Here is a 10,612-nt window from a genome sequence, read left to right as displayed (position 1 = left end):
CTTACCTTTTACAATATCAAAATATTTCTCATGGCACCAGCTGACAAAATGGAAAAGGTGATGCCCCAGAAGATGGCAAGGGAAATTTTCACTTGCAGCACAGGATCAAAGCCTTCCCACCAGAAATCACCAAAAATATGTAATGAAAAGAAATATTACAAGTAACTGCAGAATATATGGAGATGGAGAAGAAATAATAAATGATATTGTCTTTGGCTGCCCAGTCCTGGCTGAGAAGGAATATATTCACAGACACGACAGAGTTGGGATCTATATACACTGAAAGCTATGCCAACACTATGGAATAACAACAGAAAAAAAGATGGTATTGGCACACGCCAGAAAAGGTCACAGAATATGAGAAAGCAACCATATTCTGGGATATGCCAATATACACAGATAGAGAAATTAAGGCCAATAGGCCAGATATAGTTGTCAGAGATCACCAAGAAAACAAAAGCTTTTTAATTGATGTATCAGTACCAATGTATCACAATGTTTCTCTAAAAGAAATGGAGAAACTTTCAAAATACAAAGATCTGGAAACAGAGGTAACTCGAACGGGAAACAATTCCTATCATAGTGGGTGCATCAGGGTGCACTAGGTATGATTAAAAATATGTAACCAAATATGTAACCAAAACACCAGGACTTACAAGTATATATAACATACAGAAAATAGCACTACTAGGTACTGCACACATCCTGTGTAAAACACTTTCAATACAGTGAAAATAAAAGGACCACAACAAACCACAGCACATACCCAAGGCACACAGAGCTGTGCTCAATAGTGCAGTGAAAGCTCTTGATAAAAATAAGACTACTGAATAATAATAATAATAATAATAATAATAATAATAACAATAATAATAATAATAATAATAATAGTTTTCAACTAGCAATAACCACGCCTTGGATAACCCTCATTGGCTATGGTACCGCCTCTGCATATAATAATAATAATAATAATAATAATAATAATAATAATAGTTAATTGTGGTGGTTGATGGTGAAGAAGAAGAAGAAGAAGAAGAAGAAAAGGAAAAAGAAGAAGAAAAAGAAAAGAAGAAGAAGAGACTAGAGTATCATGCCACATATCATAAAAAGAGGTATTTTAAGGACAGCAAGTTATGGCTTTCAGGCTTTCAAATCAACCATCTTTACTAATCTCCATTTTGAAGAATATTTTCCTTGTAACTTGTCAGGCAAGTGCCATATTTACACAAAAACCTTTCAACAATGACTCACTAGAATTTCAACAATAACAGACAAGTGTCAGCATAAAGCCATCATTCGCAGGAACTCACACGGAACTCTCGCAGACTATATGTCATCTCCATTTGTGTATTTATTTATAACCGACATTGGAATCACTTTTGAATGAATGATTGGTGATTGGTAGGTTTGTGCGCTCGCTCGGCATGTTTCTATATTCGTATGAGTTACATATTTGTCCATTACATGCTTGGTGCAGCCCCATTCCTCACATGCTTTGTTGGATTTTTAAAAGGATCTTAAGAGGCGCAGGAGTGGCTGTGTGGTAGGAAGTTGGCTACTGGACCACATGGTTGAAGGTTCAGTCCCGATACATGGCACCTTGAGCAAGTGCCTTCTGCTATAGCCTCAGCCTGACTAAAGTGGTTGTCAAGTGATGGGGGGACAAACATATATATATATATATATATATATATATGACAGGCTTCTTTCAATTTCCATCTACGAAATCCACTCATAAGGCTTTCGTCGGCCCAAGGATATAGTAGAAGACACTTGCCCAAGGTGTCACGCAGTGGGACTGAACCCAGAACCATGTGACTGGGACGCAAGCTTCTTACCACACAGCCACATATACATATTATATATATCAGGAGAGAGAAAGAGAAAGATTTATATATGATGTATACATATATCATATATATATATATATTATTTATAATTGTTAAATTTTAATTTATATAAATTATTTTATGTATTGGCTTAAGTCTTTCTTTGTTTGATTTGCATAATAGTGGTTTTGTCTCTAATATAATATAATATATATATATATATATATATATATGCATGTATGTATATATATATATTCGTATCAAGAGAGAAAGATATATATGATGTATACATATATCATATATATATATATATATATATATCTATATATATATATTATATATTATCATATATGCATGTATATATATATATATATAAATATATAATATCGTACATGAGTCTTTCTGTCTCTCCACAGTTCAGTGAATAATTGATCATAAGTGTAGATTTAGTTGGTCAATTGACACCTTTCAAAAACAAATTCTTCAGTTTCTGCAATAAAACCACCACAATAATGAAAATCCGTTTTCTTTTTCCACTCTGACGAGTTTGAACTATATTCAAAAGTTCTATTCTCCATGGAATTAACTTAATATTATTACTGCCCATGTGACATAAGAGGGTAAATAAACACCCAGTCTTAGGTTACGCTGTAAAACTAAGACTTTGGGTGGAGGAGTCCTGTTTCAATGTCTTTACTCACACATACACACATAAAGATGTTTATGTGTGTGTGTGTATGGAAGGTTAAAAGCATGAAAATTATAAATAAAGTTTGTACTTATTTTGTGTTGTTACTACCAAGAGTTTTATAAATGTCAAGAAAATTTTTTGGTGTGTGTGTGTGTGCATTTGTGTATGCGTGTGTGTGAGTGTGCATGCACATGTGTGTGCGCACACATGTTTGATTGTGTATACATGTATATATACATACACACATATGGGTAGGTCAGTAGATATACACATACATATAGATATGTATATATATATATATATATATATATACATACACACATAGGTACACATACATGCACATACACACACAAATGTGTATATGTATATATATACACTGACACAAATTTATACATTTATGTATATCTGTCTGTCTATATATATATAGATAGATAGATAGATAGATGGATATAAATTATGTAAATTTGTGTCACTGTTTATATGTATATATATTTGTGTGTGTATGTAGACACACACACACAATTATATATAAACTAGATCAAGAAAAACAATATTCTTCCTGTAATTGGGTGGATCAGGAATTCGTTAATTCCCAGTACAATAAAATATCAAATTTCGAATTTGTAACAACAAACAACAGAGAAATAAAAAGGAAAATTAAAAAAAGTATATATTTACATAAAAGATTAACAAAATACATACTCGAAATCCAAACTGTTTTCTGAAGCATTTCAAGCTCAAAATTAATCCTTTTTCCAAACGAAAGAAGAAAAGAGAATAAAAATCCCCCCAAAAAAAAAGAAAGCTACAAGTTCTGAAGAAATGGTACTGCTAAGTCCATATGAAAGAAATCACTCTGTGAGAATATTTGGTTTAGAGTTATTGAATTCCCTGAACACTAACATGAAATCTTTTCTTCCAAAAAAATGATATCTCGTCTAACTAATCTAGGACTTAGATTTATAGAATGGGGGGGATAAATGTTAGAAGTAAATATGTATTTTAGGTGGTGATGGTCACAGTCATGGGAGGTGATGGGTGTTAAAGCTTCATGCTAGAATCGGTGTTTAAGGTCTCGTTTTACAAATGTTTACCCCAGACTCAAGAATTATGTCATAAAATCAGAGCAAATTTATTGTTTATGATTATTATTATTATTATTATTATTGCCACCAAGGTCGACTTTGCCTTTCGTCCTTTCAGGGTTGATAAAATAAGTACCAGTTGAGTACTGGGGTCGATGTAACTGACTTACCCGACCATACCAAAATATTTAGACTTGTGCCAAAATTTGAAATCAGTATTATTGTTATTATTATTATTATTGAAAGGGCTAAAGACAGACACTTTCCTCTTTGGCCAAGCCCTCATCAACTTTTTCAAGTTTTACTTGAAAAGGAAGCTGAGGGTGGAGAGGGAAGTGTTGCCTTGTAGCAAGTTTGTTAAAGGTGGGTGAATGTTGGAAGAATGGCCAGTGTGAAAGGACCACTTCTGAGCATGCACCTGTAAAAAGGGAATCAAAGGAGAAGGGCTCTTGCCCTGTTGATCAGGCACCCATGGCTTTTCTGGGTTTTTCCACTAGGATCTTAAAGGACCTCCTATAGAGAATTTTAATTTGTTTAATTTTTATTTATATTGTTTACACACGGAAAACCCATTGTATCGTCCTGTTTTTGTCCTTTATGCTGTTGCATGTCCTTTAATGTTATTGTATATGAGCCCTTATTATTAGGGCGGCAAGCTGGCAGAATCGTTAACACACTGGGCGAAATGCTTAGCGGTATTTCATCTGCCGCTACATTCTGAGTTCAAATTCCACCGAGGTTGACTTTGCCTTTCATTCTTTCAGGGGTCAATAAATTAAGTCCCAACTGAGTCTTGGGGTTAATGTAATCGACTATCCCCCTCCCCACAAATTTCAGGCCTTGAGCCTATAATAGAAAGGATTATCATTATCATCATCATCATCATCATTTAAGGCAGTGAGCTTGCAGAACCGTTAACACTCTCCGCAAAATGACTAGTGGTGTTTTATCCATCTTTACATTCTGAGTTCAAATATTGCCAAGGTTGAATTTGCCTTTCATCCTTATGGGGTCAATAAAATAAATACCAATTGAGCAATGGGGTTGATGTAATCCACTTAAGCCCTCCCTCAAAACTTGTGCCTAAATTTGAAACCATCATTATTATTATTATTATCATTATTATTATTATTATTATCATTATTATTATTATTATTATTATTAGCTGTTTTTATTTTTGCTTTTGTAAAGTGTTAATAATGATTTGTGGTTTTTTTTTAAAGTTACCTAAAGTATTAGAAATTAGGAAAAAGACCAAATTCCTACCTTTTGTTTTTCTTGCTTAGTGATTTACCATCACCTCATGTATTAATGCTACTGTTTAACTTCCAGGACAGCATTGACTGAAGAGAGCTATGATCAACTATATATTTTCCTTCAGCCAAAGTTAAATTTCTCTCTCTCCCTCTCTTTTCCTCTCACAAATTCAAACAAAATTCTTTGTTGTACTAGTTCAATTTCTAACATTGTGTTCAAATCCTCCTAAGATCCTCCTTGCTTTTCAATTTTCCAGGGATTCATTTTTAACCCTTTAGCAATTAAACCGGCCATATCCGGCCAAAAGTATTCTGCCTGTTTTATGTTCAAACTGGCCAGATCTGGCCTCTCACACCAACCCTACAATATCATTTTAAAAATTAACAGCTACCTCATCAAAATCTCATAGCTACAAGATAATGCATGATTAGTTCAAAACGAATGTGGATAAAAAAGCATTAATTTTGGCAGAATAATGTGAACACTAAAGGGTTAAACATTAAGAAATGCTATTTGTAAAACTGTTTCATTAGAAAATTGCTACCAAAAATTTTTATATATCTATTGCATTATTCTAACATAATTTTCTTTTATTATTTTCAGGTAAGCTGATTAATTTCCTTTATAATTATCTTCCATGCTATTAACGAATCACTGTTAACTGAAATCGTAAGTATTTTGCAAGTCTTTTGTCTTTCAACTGAACATCACGACTATGGCCAGTAGAGTTTCATCGTGAAATATTCCACCCACCTCTCTTGCATTGTGGAACAAGTTTCTCTCATCTTTGGAAAATATCCATCTAACAGTAATATGAAAGGTTGCACACATATGTCTGGTACTCTGTCTCTTACGAAGACAAGAGTCCCAGATGATCTGCTCAACAGAACAGCCTGCTCATGAAACTAACATACAAGTGGTTGAGCACTCCACAGACACATGTACTCTTAATGTAGTTCTCGGGGAGATTCAGAGTGACACAGAATGTGACAAGGCTGGCCCTCTTGAATTACAGGTACTATTCATTTTGGCTAGCTGAGTGGATTCGGATAAAGTGAAATAAAGTATCTTGCTCAAGGACATAACACACCACTTGGAATTGAACACATGACCTTATGATCATGAACCGAATACCCAAACCACTAAACCACGTGCCCTCAATGTACGCATATACATACATATATATATGCGTGTGTGTGTGTGTGTGCATAGGATATCTGTAACTCAATGCATCTTCCACAAATCCAGGTGTCGCCACCCATAATGAGGAGGAGAGAAAAACTAATAATCACAGGAGCAAAATAGGATTAAATGAGCGCGTGCCACTGGCCATTCTTTGTGGCAAGGCCATTGCGATCATTACCACAGGGCATGTGGCTCATCATCTCTCCCCTTCCATTTTCTGCAGCTTTTCCCCCCTCTCCCTTTTCTTTTCTCCATTTTTCTTTCCTTTTTTTGCATGTTTTTTATATCTTTTTAAAGTGTATATTAATATAAAAATTATTTTTGAAGTATGCTATAAAATGTTCCCTGAGGATCTGTTATTATTGAGCATCAAAATGCACTAGAGACGACATTTATTGCAAGGTGCCAAGCTACCATAATGGCGAAACGTGTGTAGGAACTATAATATAAATTCATCTTTATCCATATTTCTCATACACACACCTATATATATATATTATTGGTTACTTGTCTACAAGTCAGTAAAAACAGCCTTCTTTTAAAGAAAAACTGACCAACTGCATTTTTATATTACCAAGTAATATATTTCTGATCATGGCATATGACCATTGGTAATATTCTGGCCAGTTTTATAAGGCAGTGAGCTGGCGGAAATGGTAGCATTCCAGGCAAAATGCTTAGCAGTATTTCGTCTCTCTTTTACATTCTGAGTCCAAATTCCACTGAGGTCGACTTTGCCTTTCATCCCTTCGGGGTCCATAAATTATGTACTAGTCGTGTACTGGGGTCGGTCTAATTGACTGGCCCCCTCCCCAAAGATTTCGGGCCTTGTGCCGAGAGCAGAAAAGAATATTCTGACCAATTTTATGCTATAATAAGGAATATACTACTTAACAATATAAAAGTATGTGTGTGTGTGTGTGTGTATCTTTGAATATGTCCATGTATGTATAAATGTATGCATGTGTATTCCGAGGTATACTAATGTCCATTTTTTTCCTTCCTGTTGTGTGTGTTTTTATCCCCTGATATTATGCTATTTTCTCATCAATATATGATAAAGGCTTATAAATTTAATTATAAGATTTCAATCACCTCCATTTCTTAATTAACACAAAATTCACACATGTCTACATGTTTACTGCTTTGAAATCAAAGTTTCTAAATTTAACACTAAAATGTCAATATATATATATCTACATACATACATACATACATATATATATATTATATATATAATATATATGTATGTATGTATATTTCCCTGTCTCTCTTTCTCTCTGTCTGTCTGTCTCTCTCTCTCTCTATCTATCTATATATATATATACACACATGTATGCTAATATTGAAGGCATAAGTGTGGCTGTGTGGTTCCCAATCACATGGTTCCAGGTTCAGTTGCACTGTGGGGCACCCTTGCTCTAAATGCCATGCAGTGGGACTGAACTCAAAACAAAATGGTTTGTAATGAAATTTCTTCACTCCACACCCCAAGCCTGAACTTCTACCACCTACAACACTCAAAACCAAGGAACTAAATGAAAAAGCAAAACAAAAAACCAACACACCTTATTGCTTTAATAAATTCAGTTTAAGTAAATATTCTGCATGTCTTTAAGAGTTTTGTATCGGGCATTTTTATCAGAAAGAAAACATAAACAGTTGAGAAAGATTTCTAGATAACAAGATAGCTTAGCAGATAAATACGATACTGTTTTAGCATCTATTATTTTAGATGGGAAAAACATTTTTGATGTTTAATACGAATTTATAATTGTATCTTTTTGGATGGAAGTTATTTAGATGTTGTTCAGTGCAGTTTGAATGTGCAACAAGGACGGTTAGACTTGTATTGGGTGCATCACAAATCAAGAAAACTGTTGTTACATATATATATATATATAAATACATATATATATACATATATATTATATATAAGTATATATGTAATATATATATATATATATAATATATATGTATGTATGTATATTTCCCTGTCTCTCTTTCTCTCTGTCTGTCTGTCTCTCTCTCTCTCTATCTATCTATATATATATATACACACATGTAATGCTAATATTGAAGGCATAAGTGTGGCTGTGTGGTTCCCAATCACATGGTTCCAGGTTTCAGTTTGCACTGTGGGGCACCCTTGCTCCTAAATGCCATGCAGTGGACTGAACTCAAAACAAAATGGTTTGTAATGAAATTCTTCACTCCACACCCCAAGCCTGAACTTCTACACCTACACACTCAAAAAACAAGGAACTAAATGAAAAGCAAAACAAAAACCACCACCAACACACACTTATTGCTTTAATAAATTCAGTTTAAGTAATATTTCTGCATGTCTTTAGAGTTTTGTATCGGGCATTTTTATCAGAAGAAAACATAAACAGTTGAGAAAGATTTCTAGATAACAAGATAGCTTAGCAGATAAATACGATACTGTTTTAGCATCTATTATTTTAGATGGGAAAACATTTTTGATGTTTATATCGAATTTATAATTGTATCTTTTTGGATGGAAGTTATTTAGATGTTGTTCAGTGCAGTTTGATGTGCAACAAGGACGGTTAGACTTGTATTGGGTGCATCACAAATCAAGAAAACTGTTGTTACATATATATATATATATATAAATACTATATATATACATATATATATATAAAGTATATATATGTATATATATATATATATATATATATATATTATGTGTGTGTGTGTGTGTGTGTGTATGTAATGTATATATAATATGTATATATATGTTTATGTATATATACATATATATATATTATATATATACACACATATATATATACATATATATGTCTATACATATTATATATATACATATATATGTATATACATATATATATATATATATAATTATATATATATATACATATATATACATGTATATTTTACAGACACCCGAACATATCCAATGCTTCCAAAGTTTGTTTTTAAAATGTTGCATATATATATATATACACACACACACAAATACATATTAATTTGTATATATAGCTTTTGTTTATTTTTAGGGTGTGTGTGTGTATATATATATATATAAGGCGGCGAGCTGGCAGAAACGTTAGCACGCCGGCCGAAATGCTTTGTGGTATTTCGTCTGTCGTTACGTTCTGAGTTCAAATTCCGCCGAGGTCGACTTTGCCTTTCATCCTTCCGGGGTCGATAAATAAAGTACCAGTTTCGCACTGGGGTCGATGTAATCGGCTTAATCCGTTTGTCTATCCTTGTTTGTCCCCTCTATGTTTAGCCCCTTGTGGGTAATAGAGAAATATAATAATATATAATATACATATATATATATAATATATATATATATATATATATTATATACATATACTAAATATATGCATTCACACATATGTATAAATATGAGTGTGTATATATATATAATATACATATACTAATATATATGCATTCACACATATGTATAAATATGAGTGTGTGTATATATATATATATACATATACTAATATATATGCATTCACACATATGTATAAATATGAGTGTGTGTATATATATGTATATGCATGTGTATAGATATAGATATACATACATATGTTTATATATATATACATATATATGTGTATGTGTGATAAGGTGGAAGTATGCATGCATGTGTGGGTGTGCACACAGACGTAACTGAGAACTTAAGGAAAAATGGAAAACTGTTTCAAGTTATTTTGTTTTTATATATTTGTGCTTAGATAGATTTTTTTGTTTATTTTACAGTATATATGTATAGGCATAAGTGTGCCAATGTGTGTGTATGTGTGTGTGTGGGCTGTAATAGATGCAGGCATGGGTAAGGAGTTTACTTTTCAGCTATGTGGTCCTAGGTTCAATTCCACCAAAAGATAAATACATATATACTTATATATATATATATATATATATATATATATATATCAATGTATATATGTCATTTGCATGCCATAGAAAATATTCCAACACTACTGCCCAAATGATGTTGGTACCTACTCTAAAATTCACCCACGGCTTGACCCCCCACCAGGTTATCTGTCCCCTATAAAAGTCATGTTCGCATCACATTACAACACTCAAACTTCTTCACCTCAACTGGCCCTGCTCTCGTTCACGTCATGCATAAAAATTTACTTAAACTGAATTTATTTAAGCAATAAGGTGTATTGTTTTTTATTTTTTCTGCTTTTTCATTTAGTTCCTTGGTTTTGAGTGTTGTAGGTGGTATACGTTCAGGCTTGGGGTGTGGAGTTAAGAAATTTCATTACAAACCATTTTGTTTTGAGTTCAGTCCCACTGCATGGCATTTAGAGCAAGGGTGCCACACAGTGCAACTGAACCTGGAACCATGTAATTGGGAACTACACAGCCACACTTATGCCTTCAATATGAGCATACATGTGTGTGTGTATATATATATATATATATATATATATAGATGCATAAAAGAGGAGAAAGATCCCCTAACATCCAACCAGTTCCTGGACGAATATCTCCTATAAATTCCATATAAACCCCCTTAGATATATCTCTGCAAATAATAAGTCTTT

The 10,612-nt window shown here is 33.0% G+C and overlaps 1 pseudogene; it reads right to left on the bottom strand.

Moving 5' to 3' along the window:
* Nucleotides 1–849: 849 nt before the first annotated feature.
* On the bottom strand, nt 850–959 carry LOC115223053 (annotated as a pseudogene).
* Between the last annotated feature and the right edge of the window lie 9,653 nt (nt 960–10,612).

This window comes from Octopus sinensis, linkage group LG21, assembly GCF_006345805.1.
Source record: "Octopus sinensis linkage group LG21, ASM634580v1, whole genome shotgun sequence".
NCBI lineage: Eukaryota > Metazoa > Mollusca > Cephalopoda > Octopoda > Octopodidae > Octopus > Octopus sinensis.
Note: the sequence above shows the minus strand (reverse complement) of the source record. Positions and strands in the feature narration are given on the sequence as shown.